We start from the raw sequence: 24,142 nt of genomic DNA on the forward strand, positions 1-24,142 counted from the left end.
AACAAACAAAACCCTTCTGTATGATCTAAATGTCAATCTGGAACTCAGAAAATAAAATTCCTGCCCAAGTATTATTTACATCAGTGTTACATCAGTAATTACTCTGTAATTCATTTACATCATTATTCCTAGTCTTTCAAAGAGTATTCTGTGACTTCTTAAGTTTTTTTTTAAAACTATGTGCCTGTCAATTAGTCTTGATTAGTGTCCATAACTGATAGTTATGTCCCTAGCTAATATCTCCTGACCGACTGCCACTCAAGCCACCTCAACTTTTTGACCTCTGTGTGCTCGTGTGTATATGAGAAAGGGTGAAAGCTGTATTAGTAATGTTTTACAATGTACTCTAAAAGATGACTGGCTCTGATTCTGTCAAGCTAAGGGAGAAGGAAAACTTTCATTCACGCATTTTTTGTGAAGTGTGCACTGCTCTTTTATATGTGGTAATGCCTACCATCCATTCTAACTACTCAGTCCATATTAATGGCACATTTGGTTTCCTGGGCTGTGAAAAGTTTTTTGTTGTTGTTTTTTCAGCTTTTAAGGATAAAAATCACCTGTGTTTTTCATATATTTCACCCCTTGTTGGCCTTATAATTCCACAAGCCCAAGGCAGTTTCTAAATGAATACAACATACAATGACCAATGATGGTCTTTCACTAATAAGTCCTGCTTTATACTTCTATTTTTTTCTTATATCTTTTTTTTTTTTTTGATAATGTGCTTTCCATAAAAAATAAAAATAAAAATGGACTTCTGTGTATACAAATAACTCATTTGTGAACCATGTACACTCTTTGTCTTTCCTGGAAAATAAAGGCTTTGAGTTTGAGTTGGCAGAAATGAGTAATTTACTTTTCTTTTATTAGTCTTGAATTTAATTTTTCACTGGCTAGAGGAATATGTGCCCTAACTCTCAGCTTGTACTTCAGCCTGTCTTTGGAAAGCATACTTGTGAGTAAGCATATTTCTTCTACTACCATCTTATTTGATCAATCTGGATGTTTTTTACAAAATAATAATAGTAATAGTGTTTCCACTGCTTTTTTAATAATCAGGTAGTTATCTATTTGAACTAGGCTATTCTGTGTGTGAGAATCTGGAGGACCAAAGTGTGAGGCAGCCCCTCTACGCGGGGTAGTTATTGTGCCATTTCTCCTGTTCACTTCACGTTAAACTTTGTGTCAGGAACCCCTGGATCCAGAAATATAACAGCAAGACCATTATAAACAATGTGATGTTTCCCTCAACAATTGTATGGCAGTTCCGTGTCATTCAGTGATGAAGGCTGATGTGATGTTGGGGATGCGAAGGAATGACTGAGGTCATGCAGAGCATGTGACAGTTCTCTCACCTTGTCCCTCATGGCTGCAGCTGGCTTTGAGGAAGTCCACGGACTCCATTCCTGTGCCAGTGGTAGCACTGGAAAACCAGTGGCTGGGCCTGCTAACCAATTGCATTTTTATTCTCACCTTTTTCAGTAATAAATATGCACATTGGCTTCATGTGGTCACAGCTGATATTTCTTAGGTGTTACTGAAATTCACAATCCTGAGCAACAAAGTAATTGCAAATTATGAAACTTTGCATAACATAGAGTAAACAGTTAACTTTATATGACTTATGTTCTGCAATATTTCTCTCCTTTGGCAGCTTCTCTGCGACCCCTTTAGTTGTAACGAGCATTACATTTGTGTGCAGAAGAGGGAGCAGACAAAACAGTCGAAGCATAGCAGTCCTGTGAAGCTGCAGGGGTTCATTCTTGAGAATCCCAGCGGAAGCATTAGGGTAATCTCTTGAGTACCTGGGGAGGAAGGATTGCCTTAATGGCTGCAAACTGAATGTGAATAAGTTAGCAATTTATATGTGGAATTATCTTCTGATTCACTCCACCATCCCTTTCTTGCTCCTCTCCATTGCAAAGTAGCAGCAAAAAAGTTTGGAAAAGTTATTATTTCGTTGCACTGAAACTCTTGGCCTTTTAGTCTTTTCAGAATGCATAAGGGCCCAGTGTGTTGAAAGATGTTGTAGTATTGCTTATCTATATTTACTGATTTATTATTCTTTACAAAAAAAAAAAAAAAAAAAAAAAAAAAAAAAGAGTCCTCCTTAAAGTAAGGAAAACTAAAAACATGAAAACTAAACATAAGGAAGTAGCACCACAGGACTTGTTTGTTCATGGTGGTCTAAGACCTGTGCAACTGCAACTGTCCACACAAGTTGTTTTGCATCAGGAGATGCAGGCAGTTCTAGATGTGGTCTTTATGCACGTGCCAGGCTAACAGCATTTCTTGTCCTCTCTCTCTCAAATTGATGTTGGATGCTGTTTAGTTTTGCTTCCTTAAATCATGTTGGTAGTATGACCAGAGGAAGTTGCAGAAATTGTGAGGGAAGGGGATGGATCAGGTAGGTTGCTTTGTTTTGATACTGAGGATTTAATGGGAAGGGAAGGTATTACAGGCTATGTACTCAGAAGATGTTTGTATGCCTTTCTTTGTTCCTTTCTGGGGAACAAAGTGCACATTTTAGCTATATGCTTGCTGTTTTCCCACTGCTCAGCTAGATATGGGCAGAGGAATGGTTAATAGAACCATTGGTTAATAGAACCAATGGTTAATAGAACGTGCAGCTCTCAGGTTTTGTGGCATTGCTCTGCTATCTCTACTTCTCTGGGAAGGCATTTGAAACTACCCTTGTATTTCTAAAGGGTTGGAAATTACAAGTCTGTCCCAGACGCTTCCTGGTTTTGATAAATGGGAGATCATCCTATTGTGTTATGCTTACTCCTCTAAACTTTCTAATTCACATGGAGGAGTTAGGCAGAACGTAGTCTTTAAATGATCCTTCTCTGTGTTGTCAGTCTGCAGGTCTATAGATCACTATAGCAGCAAAAACTTTTGTATGGGTTTGCGAAGTAGGTGCCTAGGAATAAAATAACCGAGAGAATTTGAAAGACTTTCTGCATATACTAGATAACTACAAAAAATTACTAAGGAAAATTAAAGTATGTAGGATGAAGTGATTGAAGGAATTGATTGAGAATTATTACAGCGCTTCCATTTGCTCCTAAATAGGAATTTTATTTTAGATTTAAGAAAAATATTTTTAGCTTGGTTTCTAAGGAGATTAGTGGTGTATTAATGTGCTGTCTTTGTCCGTCTGCCACTCCTATGTTTCTAATACAGGCTGAAACTGTTGATAGATTACTAGCTCAACAGAAGTAAAGGGTTAGAAGGTATAATGTTTCATAGTAGTTAGTGGCTGGGTGGAGGCTAGTTGGTATTAGTACAGTTCAGTGCTGTGGGGAATTTCCCCAGTATAATATGAGGAAGACTGGGAGAACAGAAGGTGCTAGGATACAAGAATTCAAATGGACTGGAGAGTACTGTCTTGGAGAGGTCCTGGGAAGCATCAGAGGAGAGGACTTGGGAGAAAGCAAGAAACGTGAATTGTAATAAAAGAAGCCTATCTACTTCTGTTGTCTGTGTTTGGAGACCCAGTTGTAAGTAAGTAATTGCATATTGTTTATGGTCTAATAAAGCCAATAAAAACATCAGGAAACAACTGGTATCACTGTCAAGCACATGTTTACCTTGTCACTTTATACTAAGGACTTGCTGGATATGTGGCCTGGATATAGTCACCTTTTGAATTCTTTGGGGTTGACATACTGATATTGACCAACTGTGCTCAGCCTTCCTTTTTAAAACATTCAGGCTTTGTGGACTCAGCCCCAGGATCAGTGGTTCACAGCTGCATCCTGTACACTTCTTCATTCCTGCAGCTTGCAGCTGCACCAGCAGGCCCAAGACTTATCAGAGAATCCAGATGATTTCTTCAACCAGGGATGCAACAACCATGCTAAGATTGATAGCATTGTTTCAAAAGCAGTGAAATAACACAACTTTAGGGAACAGCATGTGTTGTTTTCTGGGATATCATCTGTGATCTTTCTGGTAGACAATCTCAGTGGCCTTTCTGTAAGGAATATACCATCTTTCCCCTTCTCCTATCCTAACTCACAGACTTCTTGAGGTTTACTTCTCCTGAAGGAAAGAACCCCTTGCCTTTCAAAATGTGTGCACTTTTTTTTTTTTTTTTTTGAGCTCTTGAATTACCTAGTTTTCTGCCTGAAAAATATATGCAGATATATTTCTCTGATCTGAAAGATGCTACTACTTATCTGTGGTTAAAAGGTAGTTAAACTTTGGATTTTTGCTCTTCCTTGTTTTGTGATTTAGAGAGTGAGCTTGGGAAATGAAAGGCTGGTAATGCATAATATGTTTGTTTCTATAGAAAATATATAACCTTTAAGAGGATGTCAGAAAGGGAAGTGGAGCAACAAAAAGTGAAAAATTGCCACTTGATACAATGATTTGTCACCTGTTGACAGTTATGCCTGATAGCAAAAAAGTTCATTATGAATGATAAGTGGAGAGCTCAAAGCAGGACAGAGAGAAGCCTTGAAGATTTGTCCTTGAAGGTTGGTGATGTACAACATAGTTTCTTTCTTGCTATGAAGGAGGTTAGTGTAGTTTAATGTGCCAGTTAGTCTATTTTAAGATACCTCCAATCACAAGAATTACAGAATGAAAGATGTCCATAATTAAACTATACTGTGAAAATACTGTGAAAATGTAATGATCTGTAACTATTTATACAAATAAGTGAAGAGAGGGCTTTAGGCAGTGAGAACTACTGAAAATCAGAGTAGCTGATGCTATAATCCTAATTTTTGTAAGGATGACTTGAGATCAAGAAGTTTATATCAATTTGAACATTCATCATCCTAAAAAATCATGAGAAAAATGTAGAGAATACCAGGGTTCGTGGAGTCATTCAACCAGCAGCTGAACACAGGAGAGAATTTTCATAGTCAAGAATTACTCATTTCTGCTGTAATAACCCAAGCATTGGTTACTGTAGCATCATCTCCTTCGGTTCTCTCACATTTTTTCAGTAGAAATCTTGTGTGTAATGTAAAACAGACAACAACTGGGAAAATGTCTTATTGTTTGTGGTTTTCTCATGTGACAAAAGGTGGAGTTATAACATCTCTCTCATCCACACTCACATTCAGATAGATATACAGTGGTACGTGGAACAAGACATATTTTTTTCAGCATTGAGTATAAAACATAGTTGGCTCAAGGGCTACCAAGTAGACTACTGTTTGATTCTCAATTGGCTTTTCTTTCAGAAGAAATGGAAATTTAAAAACTGCGGTAATCTGGTGATAATCTTATTTCAAAGGCATTTTAAGTCCAAATGAAAGAGAGTAGCTCAGTGTGGGAATTCCTGTTGCTTAATTTCATGTTTTTGTTTAATTACCAAATCACCAGTGTTTAGCAGCTTGACGTACCTTCCACTGCCCTTGTCCAGCTAGTATTTGTTGTCCTCCTGGATTGGTTGGCCTTAGGAGTTCTTTGTGACCTCTCCTGGGTTTATAAGGACACAGTCTTTAAGATAGAATTGATGCAGTAGAAGAGTAGACTCTGGTCTACGTAGTTCAAAAGTGATGACTGCAGAAGTAGCGTAATGACAAGTGTGCACAGCTTTAATCAAGTCTGATATACTGGCCCTGTGGGGCATATGATATTTCAGAGAGAAACGGCACCTTTATAGCCTACTCATCCTAATTTATTTCCTGTTGTTCAGCTGTGCTTCCTGTTGTGGGTGCTTCTATACTGAAAAAGAATACCCAATACAAGTATAATGTTGTCTTTACTATCAGCATTAGACTCAGTTGTGTATGCTTAGTTTTGAAATTTAGTGAAATTGTGTGATAAAACCATATGCCTCCCACTCTTTCTGAGTGTTGACAGGTTTCTTACATATACTCTATCTGAATGCTGTAACTACACATAGATGGAGCAGATGTAGTTGCTTTGCTTTTAATCAGGGAATATATTTGCTTTCGAATAACATACTTCTGTTGTTTCATAATTTTTGGGGAAAAAAAAAAAAAGTTTTGTGTGGTATTTATACGATCCACTTAAAGTAGATGAAAGGAGAAATAATCAGATAAATGTTTTGATAAGAATATTTGGTAGGAAGAAGTAAGAAGGTGAAATAAGATCCCACAAGGTTATTCCATACTGGAAGGTTGACCTTCAGGTATAGACGATGTGGAGAGGGAGAACATCATAATCCTGATGGGTAGACTGTTAATAAGTTTTGTGTCTACTTACCTATTTTGATTCAAATTATATTTGGTATAACACATTAGATATATAGTGTACTATGAGTCCTAAATAACTCATATTGTTATGGAAAAGACTCTAGAATATAAGAATATATAGTGTAAATACTAAGAGAATTTGTAGCAAATACTAAGAGAATTTGTAGCAATTTATAGTGTAAATTGCTAAGAGAATTTGGGGGGACAAAACTGAGTGATGTTTTTTCAAAATCAGTACACATTTTGGGGGGTCGGCTTCAATGCTAATTCCAAGGAGGTAAGCTATGGCTTCTTAGAAATGACTGAGAAGATAATATGCCCCCAAATGACTCACATGACAGGGAAAGGAAACAGGAAAGTCACAGATACCATCAGAACTAGCTAAGGGTAATGAGACAACTGAATGGAACCACTCACTCATCACTACAACTTGTGAACCGTCCTCTGGCCGTTGTGCTGCCTGGGTGTTTTCTAAACTAAATAGTATTTGTCTCCTAGAGGTAGCCACTAAAATCTGTTTCCGATATCACACATCCCTTGGGATTTGTAGGACAGCAAAGATTAGTTAAGTCATTGATCACACTTCCAGAGCTGTCCACCTTCCCCTCAATTTATAACAAAAGGAGATTTCCAGTGCCAAAAATACACATTGAAGTTTCCAGTTTCAGACAGGTGAGTTAGAACTACGGAAGCTGTTGAAAATGGATTCATTTTCTCCTTTACTTCCCATATTAATCAGTCTTACAGAGGAGCAAGTCCAAATCCCATTCCCAAAAGCTATCTTCAGCATGTCAGCTACTGTATTGTCACTGGACTGCCAAGATACTTGCACTGCTTTTGCTGAAACTAAATAGCAGAAGGTCTAGTCAGTGAGAGATGTGAACCTCTCCCAGGATTCTTGTAAGACCAAGCACTGGGAGGAGAGACCTTGTCCCCAGGGCTCTGCAGCTCTGATGGGCAGACTAATAATAAAAATACTAATATTGACTGATGACAACTAATATATCTTCTGGAGTTAATGGAGTCAGTAATGTATTAAACATGTACAGGGGGAAGACAAAATCCCCAGCCTAACCATGACAATAATTCTGGATGGTCAATGGTCTCCCCTACTGCATCCTAGCTTCCAGGAGTGTCTTGGAAACTGACTGCTAACAGACTGACTATAAAGAAATGCAGGATAACGTTATGCCAAAGTCAGAAGAATTAAAATCCCATTTTATATCACAAAGCTGATATTAGGTCTCGACATTTTAATAGGCAGACTTTCTACTAAAATATCAATATTATCCATCTGCATCAGGTATTATCTTGCTTATCAGGTACATATCTTGCTTAAAGTAGCTCCCTGTAAGAGTTACTCTGTTCTTGTTCATTTTCCACCACTGAGGTCAAGAACTTCTCTCCATCCCATTACAATGTTTCACCATTGATTTAGCCTTTCTGTCACGAGGGCACCTAGCTTTAAAAAAAAAAAAAAAAAATAAAAATCTGTTATTCAGTATTTCTGTAATCATGGCGTTTTAGGAACCTTACTGTCTCCCATTTTATAGTTTTTAGAAGTCTTGAAAATTTCAGGACTAGAATGCCCTTTTTTTTTAAAATAAATAAATAAATAAATAAATAAATATTTTTATTGAAAGACTATGAGCAATGAAACTGTGAACTTAAAGACATTTCCTTGAAAATCTCTTATCTCTTCTGAGGTAAAAAGGACTGTGAATGTCCTCATAATTACTTTTGTGGATATCTTTTTAATAGCCTTGGGGACACACGCAAACATTTAATTATTAGGAAGGAAGTTAATACAATGAAGAATATCACTCTAATAATGAAGCTTATAAATACAGAGAACTCATTAATTGATAACTGTGTTGAGAGATAAGCACAACTCAATTGATTTTGCTTAAAGCAATGAGTTCATGCAGGTGTTTACTTAGGAAAGGGCTGTGAGAAATCCTCCTGTGATGATGTCAATAATTTGCTTCTTGTCCTTCTTTCTATAGCAGTATGGATCTAGTAGAACTTTTTGATCCTCTTTTTTCCCGAATATGTCTTTCTTCCTTCCTCCTCCCCCCAAAACAAACAAACAAACAAAACAAACCACACACACACACACACACACACACACACACACAAAAAAAAAAAAAAAAAAAAAAGGCAACACACAACACAGAGCCTTAGAGCTGGCAAGTGTAGTTAATGTTGGCAGACCAGCTGGCTTTTGTGAGCCCATGTCTGACCACAAAGTAAGAGAGAATCTGGCTGCCTTTGGACCACCAGCCCTTGTGCCCTCAGATTGTTCTGCCCTGCATGTCTAGAACACAGCTTTGCTCACAAATGCATAGTATCTGGCCCCATGTGGAAAGTCTTTTTATTTCCTAGAAAGCAGCATGTAAATATACGTGTAGCTGTATTTTCACATTGCATCAACTTGGACCTCTTCTAGTAAAAATAAATAAATAAACTACACATTTAGAGTTACTTGGACATGAGCATGGAATACAGAAACTCAGTCAAGTGCTCTACTCCATGTGACATTGGAGTAATAGAGGTAGGAGAAATATGTTGATAGATTTATTTCATTCAGCTGTAGAGTAAAAAAAAAAAAAAAAATTTCCCTAATTTTGAATGTTTCTAGGGGGAAAGAAGGCTATTTTTTGATGAAACACAACTTGTACTATGACCTCTAACTTAGTAATTTGATTTAAAAGAAACTGTCAGGTTTAATTTGTTCCTAAATATAAGCCACTGAAAACACACTTTTACAAGCTTTTTGTGACTCACCCACCAGATTTAGTTTGCATGCTTTTAGATATATTGTTTTATTTGTGAAATGGCAAATATCTTCTGGAAAAAAAAATCATTGCTTGAAACGTAGTATTTAGAATGTTTGATTTTCTTCAAATTTAATTGTAAAATATATTTCTTAAAAAAAAAAAAAAAAAAAATGAACTTTTCACTGTAGGATTGGCAACCCAAATATTTTTCTTTCCTTCCTGAAAGTAGGAAAGGTCTTGAATGCTAGTAGCTTAGTTTTGGTTCTGTTTGCCCAAAAGAAAAGGAACAATAAGTGCACTAGAACTTTTATTTTTTTCCCACTTTCAATAATCTGAAATATTGTTAATGGTACAGATTATAAAATGTGTTCCTAGAAGGTGTCTGGGAGGTATAGGTTGATGGAAGAACTGTAAGACTGCACAGGTCATTTACTCAGTTTACCCAGCATATTCTGTTCTTCCTGAGCTGTTGCTTAGGCAAAAAAAAAAAAAAAAAGAAATGGGAAAGGATAACAGAAATCCCACAAGTTCTGATTGCTGTTTCTAAAACACGAAATAGAAGATGACTGCCCCATTTTCATATTTCCATCCTATTTTGTTTTCAGGTAAAAGGTATTAATATCTTACAAAATAAAGATGAATAAAGAATTGGGACTACTGCAAACTGCGATAAATTTTCTGCAAGATGGAAATGTCATAAGGAAAAAGAAAACTGGCAAGTTTGTTTGGTAAGTCTCAAGTTTGTTCCATTTACTTAGAAAAGAGAAAGGAACAAAGGTCAGATATAAGGAAGGACATGGAAAAACAAACAAAAAACCAACCAAGCACAAACAAAACAATAAAATAGGAAGGGATAAAATTAAACTCCATGCAGTTGTGGCATTACCTCAAAACTGAAGTAGGTGAGATTTTTGGTGTTGGAGCACTTTGTCAAAATGAAGCTAGGCTGTGGTTCAGTGATATAGGGAATTTGGCATTAGGCCTAGCTCCTGATACCAAGTGACAGATATTGTACCCACACTGCACAGAAGTGTTGATCTGCACTGAGCACCCTGTCAGTTTGGTGTTCTTCTAAAAATGCATCAGGTGATGTCTGACTTCCCACTACCAGCAGTAAGTTGGCTGATTGCATATCATGTGCAGTGGATATTTTGGTAGAAAATCCATCATGTTGCTTGCCATGACTGAGATGGGTAATTTTTTTTTACTGCTGGTATCTGTGCTGTGCAGATCCAGTACTAATGATGGGGGAATCGTAGCTTTTAAGTGTTCAGCAGCATTACAGTCTGACATGTGTCTGTGTAATCTGCTGTAGACATGTGAATCAATGTTTTTAATTATTATGGAAAAATTAAAAACAAACAAACAAAAACCAACCACCAACAACCAAAACCCTTCCAGTTAGTTTTTTGACAACAAAAGTGTACATTCAAAGAAAATATTTCTGAGAAGGCATTTTGTGATATGCAAAATAATAACAATAATAAAATCATTAAGCAAGCTACCAGCTGTGAGCTGTTTCAAGTATCAATTCAACATGTCAATTACATTAATATTTACACCGGGTAACAATTTTGCCAGCAAAGGCAGTTAGAACAGTCTTTTTTGTGGAAGATTAAAAAAAAAAAAAAAAAAAAAAAAAGGATAATATGTGCTTTGAAATATCAAATTATGTAATGACAATTGCAGTTTGGTTGAATGCTGTTTTTAAGCAACTGCGTGTTAGGTAAGAAGTCTCTAAACATATTCTTGTAGGATAAATAATTTATTATGATAAGCTTTATTCAGGGTATGAATTAACTAGTTTGGGAGAAGGTAAAAAGGGCCTAGATTCTCAATTGCTTCCTGTTTTGCATAGCTCTTGCTCAAAAACCAACCAAACAACATCAACAACAACAACACAAACCTAAGATAATAAGCCTGTGCATGCTGCTGGGACCAGTAGCATTCAGCAGTGGTTGCAGCTGAATTATCCAAATAGTACCACTCTATGAAATGCATGTAATCTACTACTTCGGGTGAGAGTGAGGACTCTGAACTCATATAATTTTGTACTTTTTATTTACTGTGACAGATTTTTTGCACTTTTGTGCTTGCCTGTAAGGAATTTGTCAAACAGGAAGAAAAGGAAGGCTTAGAGTTAGAGTTGCTGGCAGAACCCACCCATTGCACAGTCCCAGAACACACGCATGGGTTCAGTGGCCAGCTGACCACTGTCACAGCTGAACTTAGGACTCAAGGTTTTATCAGTGTGTCAAATAGATCTATAGTTTGGTTATAGTTTCATCAGAGCCTACTATTGCTTTAGGAATTTGCTTCCCTAGAAATGTGCATGTTCTCTGTGAGGCTTCCTGTTAGGTGTGGGGATATTCTCCTCAGTGTTCTGCCAAGCAGTACTAACAGTGTCTTTGTGTTGCAATGGCCAATCACAGTAAGTATTAAGCTGAAGTGCTATCACAGTAATAGTCCTCTGCTATCTCATCTTATCCTGTTTCGTTCCCTGTATATTGAACAGATGGACTTGAGTTTTATGTAGGTGATTAATTAAATTGCATATAACAGGAGTATTTTGTGCATGCATAAATTCCTCTTAACAAGATTTTAAATTCTTGTTGCAACCAATCTGCTCTAGAGGAGGGACAGAGTATTTTTATCTTTTCTACTTTTCTTTTTAATATATGCAATATATATCTTTAAATAAATGTGCCAATATCTTGTGCCAGTTGTTAGAAAAGGCTTAGGCTTTGAATCTGCTGGCTAGTAAAACTTATAAAGGTTATCAGTAACCTGAAAATGTTAAATTATGCTGTTGAAAACATAACATACCTCAGTGGATGCTCTGTAACAAACTTTAGTGTGTATGGGAGATGGCAGACATTGCTTTGTCTGACAAGGTCTGTTTAGGGTACAGAAACTTGAGTTCAACAACTGCTCTCAGAAGTACCTGCACACGTGTTAGAGTGTTGGCACTACAAGATGAAGTGCCCTTAAAGGGAGCTGACGTCTGGAGAACAATCCCTAGTCAGAAATGGCAGTGGGTATATCCATTGATACAGCACTTACTGCATGTCCCTCCCTTGTTTCTCACACTAGCCAAGAGGCATTTCTGCAAGCTTGCTCAAGCTGCAGTGACCACTGACCTCATGTGCATGTGCCTTTCACAGGCTTATTAGCAAGAACTGGATGTGTATTATAAAATGACTGAAGGTGATAAGATAAACAGTTACTCCTTCAGTCTTTTTTAACTATGTAGGAAAGACAGCAAAAAGGAAGCTTAGGAAAGGAAGGTTAATACAAAAAGGGAATTGATTTTTCTCTCTGACATGTAGTTAAGGATAACCACATATCTTGAAAAATCTTCTACTGTATTCTCTGACTTTACTGTACATCTCTTAATAGGCAATCTGTGATACCTAACTGCAAACACACACATACCTAAGAAGAACAAAATTCTGTGAGATTAATGCATTGTAATCCCTTGGTTGATATCTTTGCAGCTTTTTCTTAAAAGTTTTAAAATCCTCAGGCAGTCTTCATGCATCCTGTTTCCTTTACAACTGATAAAATTTAGAAGAAAACTTGGATTTTTTTTCAGAAGGTAAAAATATTTGGAATGCTCTGTTTTCTGATGCATATATGTGTGAGGCTCTTTCTTCATGTGCCAGATATGTTTTGGGGATATTATGATACACAGGGGTGGCAGCATTAATAGGGTTTGTTGGGGTGTGGGAAGGCATGACCTGATACTGCACATTAAAAATGTATTTTGATTGGACACGTAAAGACCTTCATAAAAACTTTAAACTCTGTGTCATTTTAATAACACATTATCAAGCTAAGTGAGCAGTCTTGTTTCTCATCCTGCCCTTCATAGGTTTGCTGAAGAAGCATTCTTGCTTTCTCCTTTTCTCTCTGTGCCTCATCGCTATTGTCCACTCCGCTGGGGATGCGTAACCCTCGCAGCAGGTGACCTGTCATGCTGAGCAGCGTCTAGCTATGCAAGTATCTCATGCCAAAGTGATCTTCTGACCTCTTGATTCCTTTGGCTGAAACTTGAAACAGGGATCAGAGCTGAGCCCGCTGATTAGTTCCTAATCATGTGAGAAACCCCACTGAACTGAATTGCTGCTGCTCACTGTGACCCTGTGTATCATCACTTATGTTTCCTAAATTAAAAGGCTTATCTTGATATGTCTCAGTATGTGACATAGCACTTTAAAACAGCTGCAAACACTACTTTCTGTTCAAAGGGGAAAAATAATACATGCAGTTGCTTTTTTTCTTCTGCTTATTAGCCCTTACTTTTGATGGCTTTGACTGCTGTTTCTGTATAATGGCAAATTATACCAATTTCCACTGGAACAGTAGCCTTGAGGTCTACTGTATCTTGTCACAAGAGGTGGTGTACTTGAGACAAATCGTGCACAGTGTAAGACGTCAGTGAAGCAGCAGTGAAGTAGTTAATGGCTCTTGGCCTCAATTGCAGTGCAGCTGGCCCAAATCAACTCAGAGCATTTGTAGTACAGAAATTGCTACAGCTCAAATCAGCCAGGCTTCCCAGGAAAGGATAAGGGTGGCCTTTATGCGAGATGGGTAGGTTAAGATGACCCACTTTAGCTGAATGCCTGATTTAAGTGGAACACTCCTGTTTAATACAAGCCTTCTTTTATCTTAATGGCATTGGCAGAGAAACCCATTTGTCTCAATTTCCTTCAACCAACAGTTCTTAAACCAAACCTTGAAAGCAGCAAATTCTACCGTACCACAGCAAAATCATACACCTTCGGCTTATTCTGGTTTGCACGTAAGGTGACTAATTTTCTGTCTTATCTCTTCCTGATACTAGGGTAGAAGTATGTTAGAAGCATTGGTATTTCACACCAGAAAAGCAGGATAAAAGCTTTCTCTCTTGCTTTTACAATGGCACATTGTGGTACGAATAACTTTAATGTAGCATGATTTGAGAATTCCAGCTACTATCAACAAGATTACTAATAGACTTGTACTTTTAATTCTATTAATAGAGTACTTTTCACTGGTTGGGCATACAAAATTCAGTGAGCACATAATACTTTTATTTTGAGGAAATTTGAGCTGAATAATCAACATGCTTACAACAACTGTCAGATAAGATGATCAACACAATACTTGCTGGTATTGGTTTCCTTAGTAATAAGTATTCTCTTGATAGCAGAAATAAAACTTAAGTAATATCATACAGTGAAACGTTTTAATTGCAATGAGATTTTGGATTATATCAATTAGGGTGTTGCTTTGAGCCTGCAGAAGTTTTCTGATAAAGGCCTCCCTTTCAACATTTTGATAACAATACAGACGCCAGACAGCATTAAATACTTAAAGCAAATTCTAGAAAAATGAATCAAGTGCTTGTCTTGATATCATATTTTTACGTAGCCCTATCTAGAACTCAAATATATACATATGTATATAGAGAGCTAAGTAGTATATATACATTGGACAACTTACTGTTCTGTGTTGGGGGGCATCTGAGAGGGAGGCAAGAGAGAGAGATGGTGCAGGATTCTTTCTGATCTCAGTAAGAAAAGCCCAACAAAAATAGTTTTAAAATAACTATCTTAACTAGACAGAATAAGAAGAGAGTCAGTCTTCCCTTCAGATTTCAGGAACCCTGCATTTGCACAGCACTGGACGGACCCTCGCTGGATCTCTCCCATAGGGGCATGCTGTGCAAACCCTATCTGTGGAGAGAAGCTCCTCCCTTATGCTCATTCAAGCTATTAAATAATTTTCTTACAAGAAGCCAACTCTGTTCCTAAAGGATGTTCATATGAAAACTTCTTGCTGCGCTGTTTGATAAAGGCAAGGCCTTGTACATAGCAGGAGCTGCCTGCAGGCTACTCAGTTGCAAGGAGCTGGCTGAGGTTATCCTGCTGCCAGGGGATTTGTACAGCATAGGCCTGCATGTACCTGGGTTAAATGTATTGTGGAGCACAAACACCCTAACCTGGAGTGCTTTCCCAGTCAGAATCAATGCATTTGTACTCTTGGTACACATAGAGTTCACCGTTCCCAAATCCATTATAAATTACAGATTATAGTAATAACATACTGGTCTCTCAACTCCAAGTAAGAGGCATGGTATGGCAGGTGTGGCCAGTTCAAGATCAATGACTCCTCAAAAGCAATGCCTTCTTCAAGGCTCCCAATGCACTTATTCTGCCATGGCATAGGTGAGATTTGCAGTATCAAATTCATATTTGGTTATAGCAGGTGAAACAGCCATGGATCTATGCACAGGGCAGTGGATCATTTCATGATTCTGAAAGGTTGTTGTCTTGTACACACTTCTGTCTGTCAAGGAAAGTTTTCATTTCCATAAATACTGGCATGATGGGATTCTGCTTCTAAAGAAGATGCCTTTGAGAATCAAAGAATCATTTCTGAAAGAGAGGGAAAACAGGAGTGTATATGCAGAATGTACAGCCGAATATACTGCTCTGTCTACAATTTCCTACCTTTTCTGATGAAGACTTCTCTGAAATCAGACTCTTTTTCCTAGGGGAATTAGATTGGAACCAAAGCAACATGTTTAATATTGTCACTATTCTTCTCCTCCCCCAGTCTTCAAAAGAAACAGAAGCCGCAACAACTTACAGTCCTCTTAAAAGGTTTCAGAACTTCTGTAGAATAACTTAAAATTCAGAAACTGTGGATGAGCTATACAGTATTTTCCAACCTGCAAACATTGAGCACTGTCTGAAGTATATGTCTCAATAGACTGAATTTTGAGTAATTACTACCTTTCTGCAAATAAAATTTGCTCATGGTGGAGCAGGTGGATATGGCATGGAGGAGGCTATGGCCCATGGCGAGCCCCTGCAGGAGTAGGCCCCGGGCTGGAGCTGCAGCCCATGGAGAGGAGCCCTCGCAGGAGCAGCAGGTCTGGGGGGAGCTGCCACCCACCCGTAGGGGACCCGTGCTGGAGCAGTTTGCTCCTGGGGGATGGATGGACCCTGTGGTACAGAGATGCGTGGGAGCAGTTCTTGGAGAGCTGCTGCCTGTGGGCAGCCCCCACAGGCTCAGCTGGGGAAGGACGGCATCCTGTGGGAGGGACCCCATGGGGAGCAGGGGCAGAGAGAGGGACCTTGAAGGAGTAGTGATGAAGCATCAGGGACTGACCGCAGCCCCCGTTCCCCTGTGCTGCTCAGGAGGGGAACATAGAAGAGGGCGTATGGGGAGAAGGTGTTTGTAATTTGCTTGCAGTTTCTCACTGTTCTAGTCTGCTACTGATAAGTAAAAAATTATTTTAATCTCCCGATGCTGAGTGTGTTTTACCCACGATGATAATTGGTGGGTGATCTCCTTGTCCTTATTTCAACCCTTGATTCATCCTATTTTCTTTCCCTCTTCCTTTGAGGAGGGGGAGTGAGAGAGAAGTTGTGGTATAGTTTATTTGCCCATCAGAGTGAAACCGCCACAGTTGCATCGTTGCTGTGATTCTTCCAATTAGACACAGAACGCTGAAGTATCAAGAAACACTGAAATATGTTCCTTTACAAATATTCCAGCCTCTGCTGATGCTCTTTGGCTAGGATCACCAGGATCCATAGAAGCTGTGAATTTTTGGTTCCGTGCAGCTGTTCAGAGGTATGAAAAAATTCCTAGGACAAATTAGGTTCTGGATATATCTGGGCTCAAGTCCATTGCAGATTTTTGCCAGAGCTTGCTGCTATTCTTTACATTGATCTAATTATAAAGTTTTGATTATCTTATTGATTTAGTGAAGCTGTGCCTGTTTCTCCCATAGCTGATTTTGGCTCGGTGATTTCAGATGGAGACAACTGAAGAGAGATCTCACAGGCTTGGCCAGAAGGTGATTCCCTTTTGACATTGCCACAACAATCCCCGTCTAATTATGCTAAGCATCAATACATAAACTACACAGAAAATGAACTGAGTCAAGCCAAGGTCTTGCAAACTTTACTAGATGAGCATGTCTGACACAGCTTTTTGCCAACAGCTGGCAAAATCATCATATTTAGAGCAGAGATCAGCTCAGATATGAACTGGATTCTTAGAATGTGTCTGCATATAACCAGAATATATGAAATATATATTTTAGGTCAGTCATGTCTGTTTCTTCATGGAAAAGGTGGCTTTGTCTTGTGTTGCTTTTTTTCCATAGTATTACTAATATTAAGTAATTTATCAAGGCTTTTTTTTTTTTTTTTTTTTTTTAATATTGTTAAATTGCTAACCTTATTAACATTTAACAACTCATCATTCAGGCTAAAATACTATAATACAGATGGGCATTGCTGATATTAAAACACAAAACATAGATTGCTGCTATTTAGGGACACCATTTATTATTCTACAAACAAAGCAATTTCAGGCAAATTAGTTTTGGTCATGTAATAAGGGAAAAGTGGAGGTAAGGGAAGTCTGCTGTACAAGCTAAGTTGACTGGCACTGATGTATTCAGAGAATCTGATGTTTTATCATCCTATTATTGTAAAAGATGCTTAAATTCAGACATATGGGTTAAACTTCTGGTCATTCCACATGGAACAGCGATACGCTACACAGGATTGACTCCTAGACAGTATTGAGAAGGTCCATTTATAAACATGAAAAAAACATAAACATAAAAAGCAAATTTTCTGTGTTTAGCATTAAAGAATATCACAGAATTTTATAAATTTACTTTCCAATAAACTGATGATTTTTTTTTTTTAATTGAATTATTTGCACAGTGTTTGGTTGCAAAGCCGTTTTTATGAGATGTAGAGTGCCATGATTATCATTGTTTGTTTTTTTTTTTTCCTATACTCAAGGATGAATAAAAATGAAAGTAGTACTGAAACACATATTTATCTTCAATCTAGTATAAAAACACTAGCAGGTTTAATGATGCAGGAAGACTGAGTGAAGGAACTGACCCTATGTGGTAGTAAGTATGTTGCTCCAAACCTTCATTTCCAGTGAATATTGACACCTGAGTGTCCTTAAAAAGAGAACCCCTTGTGCTCACCTCTACAATTTAATCAGGATTTGAGTTATGTTTTCCTTTTTTTCTAGGCCGGATATAATTTGGATATATATTTTTATATATATACTGTGAAAATGGAAATGCATGTTTTAAGATTTCTATGAAGATATTTAGAATTTATTTGCAGTATAAAGTCTGGAGAAAATTAAGAATCCCCTGTGACTTTTAAGGTGCAAGAAGTATTTGGAGTTTAGGATTTCTGTTTTCTTTTGCTGTTGGCAAGCCTTTTTCATGTTTTCCAACTCCAGTTTGGCTGTGATCCAAGATCCAGTGTTTTTCATCACAAGGAGTCTTTCCATTACCTTCTACAAGTGTTTGATAAGGCTTTTTTTTAAACTTGAGAATTAACTGTGCCTCCTTCTGGGTTCTGTTACCAGTGTGATAATCCATAACTATGGAAGTTCATAGCTATGGGAGCTTTGTAAAGTTGTCACTACAATGAATGAACTTACTTGAAATTCCTGAAGAAATTAATGGAAGAAAACAATATGCTATCTTTGTGCCATCTATTACATGTTATAGTGAACATTTAGGTAAAATTTTACTTCAGATATCAGATATTTTGAAGCTACAATGAATTGAATGAAGTCTTTATGACTACCAGCAGAGACCAAGCTCCATTATCGTGTAAGCTGTAAAGGAAGGAACTCTATCAGGGTTACCTGTCATCTTTAATTAAACAGCAGTACTGTGCACAAACACAACCTCTAAAAGGAAAAAAATAAATAAATAAAACTACAGAGAACCAGTGCAGCTCATGCTAGTGTTCTGATAGCTTTGCTTGAAACAGTTTTCCAATCTCAGTAACATACTGCAGGAAAAAAAAAGTACTTATTCTGGTGAAGTTGGAAACTTGTATAGTTTTTCTTGAATATATTAAGCTATGAATATTATCTATACATTGGTACTGCATAGCAGAGTTAATGAAGCTGTTAGCATGATCTGTCATGCCAGAAAAGATCCTGAAAATAATTAGAAAGTGACTGTGAATATTTAGATAGGACACATATTGGATATGTCACATTCTCTTGTAGAAGATACAAGTTTGCATTAGAAAAATATTAAATGACCTCCAGCAACTCGTAGCCTTAAGTCAAGAATATAGACTTTGTGAAGTCTGTTATGCTTGTGAAGTCATACTGTTTTAGTAAAAGGCATGAGTTTCTATGTTATGCTTCTTATAAGATGTGTACAGTATTCATTAAAAAAAAAAAATCAAACATAAATTTTATATTTTCATTGTCATAAGAGAACTGCAAGCATTTTTTTTTCCAAACAGATTTGGCAAGTGCGTGTTCATCTATTTCTACTTTTTTTTTTTTTTTTTTTAATCACATGTACATTAAGTACTGTAAAAAAAAAAAAAAAAGACAAATTTTAGATGGGTAGTATGTGCAACAGGTAATGGGAATGTGTAGGTTAAACTGAAAAATGAAAAAAATAATAAGGAAAAATAAGGTTGATGCAGGACCAACAAATTTTAATAATATATGTTTAGAATGTTGGTTCCATTTACAATGATGAATTGCAAGGGTTCTTTTCATTATCTGCCAGTTCAGATCACCTTACCTCTATATGATGGGAAGAAAGAGCAAATTGGTGAATGTAATTACATCTTTTCATTGTTTTACTCCTAACCACAGGCTGAAATTGTAGTTAACTTGCTCCACACACTTCAGGATTATTTACTTAAAGTTGTTTAGGGATACATGAAGATTTCAAAAATCTATTTAAGGGGTACTTGGGAGTGAAGAATTAATTAGACCGTTTCCTCTTTAAATGGTAGACATTAAAAGACAGGGTAGGATTACACTTGTACGTGGGTAGGATTACACTTGTACGTATAGTGAAACAGATCTTAAATTCACTGGAAGAAATGCTAACCCTCCAGAATTAAATGAAATGCAAACCACGGTAAAATTCAAATTCTTGAGGACTGTGAAACTCAGAGCTATGGGGTCAATATTTTCTTAATTTTAAATGATTTAAAGATATTTCCTTATTTTGATTGTAAAACAGCATGAAAAAATAAAACAAAAATCTTACAGCAGGCATATCTTTATCAAAATGCAGTGCTCAGAGGATTGTGATATCCATACTGGTGTGGTCAGATGATCCCTTTGATTGCATTAACACGTGCTTTTTAGTAACCTTTTCTTTGGCTAAGTTACTGTAAATGATCTCTGATCTCCTGCAGTGCAAAGAAGAGGTTTGCTTAAAAACAATGACAAAGGAAGCCCCCTACAGCTGGCCAAAGCCTGTTAAAGTCATTCTGAAGATTATTACTGTGGTCATAGGCAAGTGTCTGCTCCATACATGTCTGTCTCAACAAATAGGCCTCTCTGCTTTGTAGTAGTAGTGTACAAGTTATGCAAAATGTAACAGAGGAAAAAATTGGGTGTTTTTGTGCCAGTATTACTGAGCTAATGCTGGTTCAAATTTTGCTTCCAACTCTGTTGTAGTACAGGTATTTCTTCTACCTTTAACATATTTCAGTGTTAGGTTTCTTCTGTAAAATAGGTATAAAAATGCTGCCCTAGAGCACAGAAGGACCATCAGCCCATCAGTTCTTTCTTATTAAAAGACAGATTTGTTTTTGATTGGAGTAAGGGGGTAAAAAGCCCTAGAAGAGTGCATGAATACTAAATAGCAACTACAAACACAAAAATAATGATATGGTAATATACAAATCTTTTATATTCCTCTTGCTGTTCCAAGAATGGTTTATTCAAGGCAGACAGATAATTCCTGATCAATGGATAAGTTATAGCATAAACATGTGCCACTAAACAAAATTAATTAAAAAGAAGCAAAAGTCATTCTCTATAGTATCCCTATGGGTACAGTGAAGATAAATACAGGAAATTAAATTTGTGAGGTGAGGTTCATATATTAGTTATTATACCTGCATTTTATTTTTATTTTTTATTTTTTTTTATTAATGGAAAAGGACACCTCAGTAGGCCAGTAAATAAGAATTGCCTTTACTAATAATGGACTGTAGGCTTAGTAGTGAATTTGCATGCCCTCCAAGCTGGAATTTGTCAACCTTACTCTGAATTCATCTTGTATTGCCTTGCAGCTTTGCTTTAGCTTGCTTAGGTGTAACAGTAATTTTCCTAACAATCAGTTTGCTATGCCAATTTTCACAGAATTTCAGACTCCCAGAGGTTGGAAGGGGCTCTGGGGATCATCTGGTCCAACCTTCTGCTCAAGCAGAGCCAGCTAGGGTAGTCTAGCCAGGATCATGTCTAGTCAAGTTCTGGATAATCTCCATGGATGGAGACTCCACAACCTCTCTTAGAAGCCCGTAGCAGTGTTAGTGGGAAAACAAACAAACAAACAAAAAAATTGTATGTATAAATGGAATTTCCTATATTTTGTTTTTCTTTCTGCTTTCTCTTGTCCATTCACTGGATACTTCTGAGAAGAGTTTGGCTCTGACTTCTTTACTTCTCTTAGTAGAAATTCATAGTCATTTTTAAGGTTCTCCCTGAACTTTTCTTCTCTAGGCTGGACAGTCACAGCTCTCTCAGCTTCTTCTGATATGTCAGATGCTTCAGTCTCTTTATCATCTTGATGAGCCTTAACTCACTCCAGTGTGTCCATGTGTCTCCTGTACTGGGTTGCTGAGAGCTGGACCCAGCACAGCACTCTAGATACGATCTCACCAGAGCTAAGCAGAGAGGAAAGACCACCTCCCTCAATACTGGCAGTGCTCTTCCTGGTGCAGCCCAGGAGGCTGTTGGCCACCGGCCACCTTTGCTGTGAAAGATGTTTGGCTGGCTTGTGGTCAGCTTGGTGTCCACCAGCACCTCAGGTCCTCATCTGCAGAGCTGCTTTCAACAGTGTGTACTTTTTTTGTGCCTGTTGTTTTGATTTTTTTTTCTTTTTTTTTTTTTTTTTTTTTTTTTCCCCAAGGTGCAGGACTTCACATTTTCTTTTGCTCTGTGGTATAGCCTTGATTTTAACATAGGTAGTAGCAAGAAGTAAAGAAGTAGTTATTCTGTTTAGACTGAAATGTTTGTGGTTTTATTATAAGGATGTAGTGGAGAGGAATACAGTCCTGGTCATTTAGTCAAGTCCTTAAACGTGGGGATCTAGAATACAGTGTAGAGGAGTACAGACGTGAGATGGCAGGAAAAAGGGGCACAGGCTGGTACTGAAGATATTAATGGTCAGTTAAAGAAATACAGACCCAGAACTGAGTACAGCCAGTTTTAGGACAGAAAAGAAAGAGCAACATCCTACATATGTAAAGCATGACTTATTAAATATTTGGATGCAATGTCTGCTTGCAGGCCTGTGAAGAAGGAGGAAGGTTCAAAAAAAATAAATTGTTAATAAATAATCAGAAATTGCCACAGGCAGATTCTAGAGGGAGTAGTAAGATGAAATTGTGGACATCATACTCCTCCCAGAAAGTGGGACTGAGGATGCTGACAAGACACTGTACACCTCCCACCCCACACATTGAAGCAATTGATTTTAGGATCCAGAGAAGGCAGTGAAGGTCTGAAGAAAATAGTCATAGATACTAGGCATGTGCATGTAACAATGTTAAATCTATTATTGAGACTTTTTCTGTAATAGTATTCTTTCTTTCCCCTGTTTTTATAATAATCAGATGTGAATTAACACTAACTCATGGATTGAACTATTAACATTTCAGGCATAAAAATGGTAAATACTTGATTTTATATGTAAGGTTTGCTTTTAGACCATAGTTAGCTTTTCACTGTAACACTATGATCCTTCTTTTTATTCAAAAGTCTCAGTTGACCCAAACCACTGTTGAGAGAAATAAAATAGAAGTCTGAAGGGTGGCTCAGGCCAAGATCCCCTTTCATTTCTACCTGAAAATGTGTGCTTGCATATTAGTGCTTTTATGTGCCTTCCTGTAACCCTACCTTAATATTCTCTCAGTTCCAGAAGCATGCTCCATGCAATTAGTGTCTGTGAGGAGAAAGTTGCATGTTCTCTGAAGAAATTATCTCTGCTACTCTGTCTGTACAATTAATTCTGTATTGGCATGTAGGAATTCAAAGCCTTAGCTCTTTGCCTGCTGATTCAGGTTTGATGGGAATTAGTATGTGTTTACACAAAGTTTGTAAACTCAATCTCAGAGCAAAACTGCCTTATTATGCCTTTACTTTGTTTGTTTGTTTGTTTATTTATTTATTTATTTATTTATTCATTCATTCTCCCCCTCTGGCAAAGGAAGTGATTCATAGGTGGTTCCTTAGCAAGGAATGCTGTTAGATGAGAAATCAGAGAAGAAGTCACTTAATATGCACTGCATACATTTATTCATTCAAGACAATAGATGTTCAAATGTCACCACTTGCTTAACCACCATTAGAACCTAGGAAACTTAGCCACTTGTGTACAAAAAATATCACGTTTAATGCAGGTGCTGTCACTGTTACTTAATACCAAAATAACTACTGCAGTAACACATGCAAGGAGAAGTACACACTAGTGAAAAGAAAAAGCTTCGTTTAAGCTCAAAAGCCTTTAACTTTGTCACTGAAAATAATCACAGAAATTATCTTAGCAGCAAAAGATAGTGGATGATAGAAAAAAATGGATGGTGTTAAGTCATACATTTTGAGAAAGCTCTACCTCATTTTTGGCCTAAATAAAGCCTTCAGTCACAACTGAATTGATATGCTCAGTTTCCATCAGAGTATGGTCTCTCCAGAATTATGTCATTGACAGAATAAATTAACCATTGCTTTGCTTTCACAAAAATGCACAAAGTTAGCTTGATTAGACTTAAAAGAGGAGGGCTGTCTATGTCACAAGTTTTTCAGTGCACTTCAGATGAAGGGCTTTGAAGGGCTTGATTTAATATATACTCCTTAATACTGTATGTATCTTATAAAACACTAAAAAAGTAAAAAAAAAAAAAAAAAAAAAAAGAGAGAGAGAGAACTAGAAGCGAATTAAGGATGGAGGCAAATAATGCAAAACAGTAAACGTGGAGTTTAAAGTTGCACTAATCCTTTGCAGTTAAGTTAAAATTGGTGAGAATGACAGGTTTTTTTTTCACACGGTGTAATTTCTACTACATTTTTCCTTTTCCCTCCATTAAATTGTGATCTCAGCTAAATTCTGTTTCGGAGACATCCAGAATAAGCTTG

General features: G+C 37.2%; 1 long non-coding RNA gene across 3 annotated transcripts in view; it reads left to right on the forward strand.

Moving 5' to 3' along the window:
- The window catches only part of LOC311444537, a 255,592-nt gene that overhangs the window by 108,153 nt on the left and 123,297 nt on the right, over positions 1 to 24,142 (forward strand). For all 3 annotated transcript variants that reach the window (XR_014697927.1, XR_014697928.1, XR_014697929.1), the window contains exon 3: positions 9,568 to 9,690. This is a non-coding gene — a long non-coding RNA (uncharacterized lncRNA). The remainder of the gene's footprint in view (positions 1 to 9,567; positions 9,691 to 24,142) is intronic.

Source organism: Aythya ferina (assembly GCF_964211825.1).
Source record: "Aythya ferina genome assembly, chromosome: 1".
In the NCBI taxonomy this organism is placed as follows: Eukaryota; Metazoa; Chordata; class Aves; order Anseriformes; family Anatidae; genus Aythya; species Aythya ferina.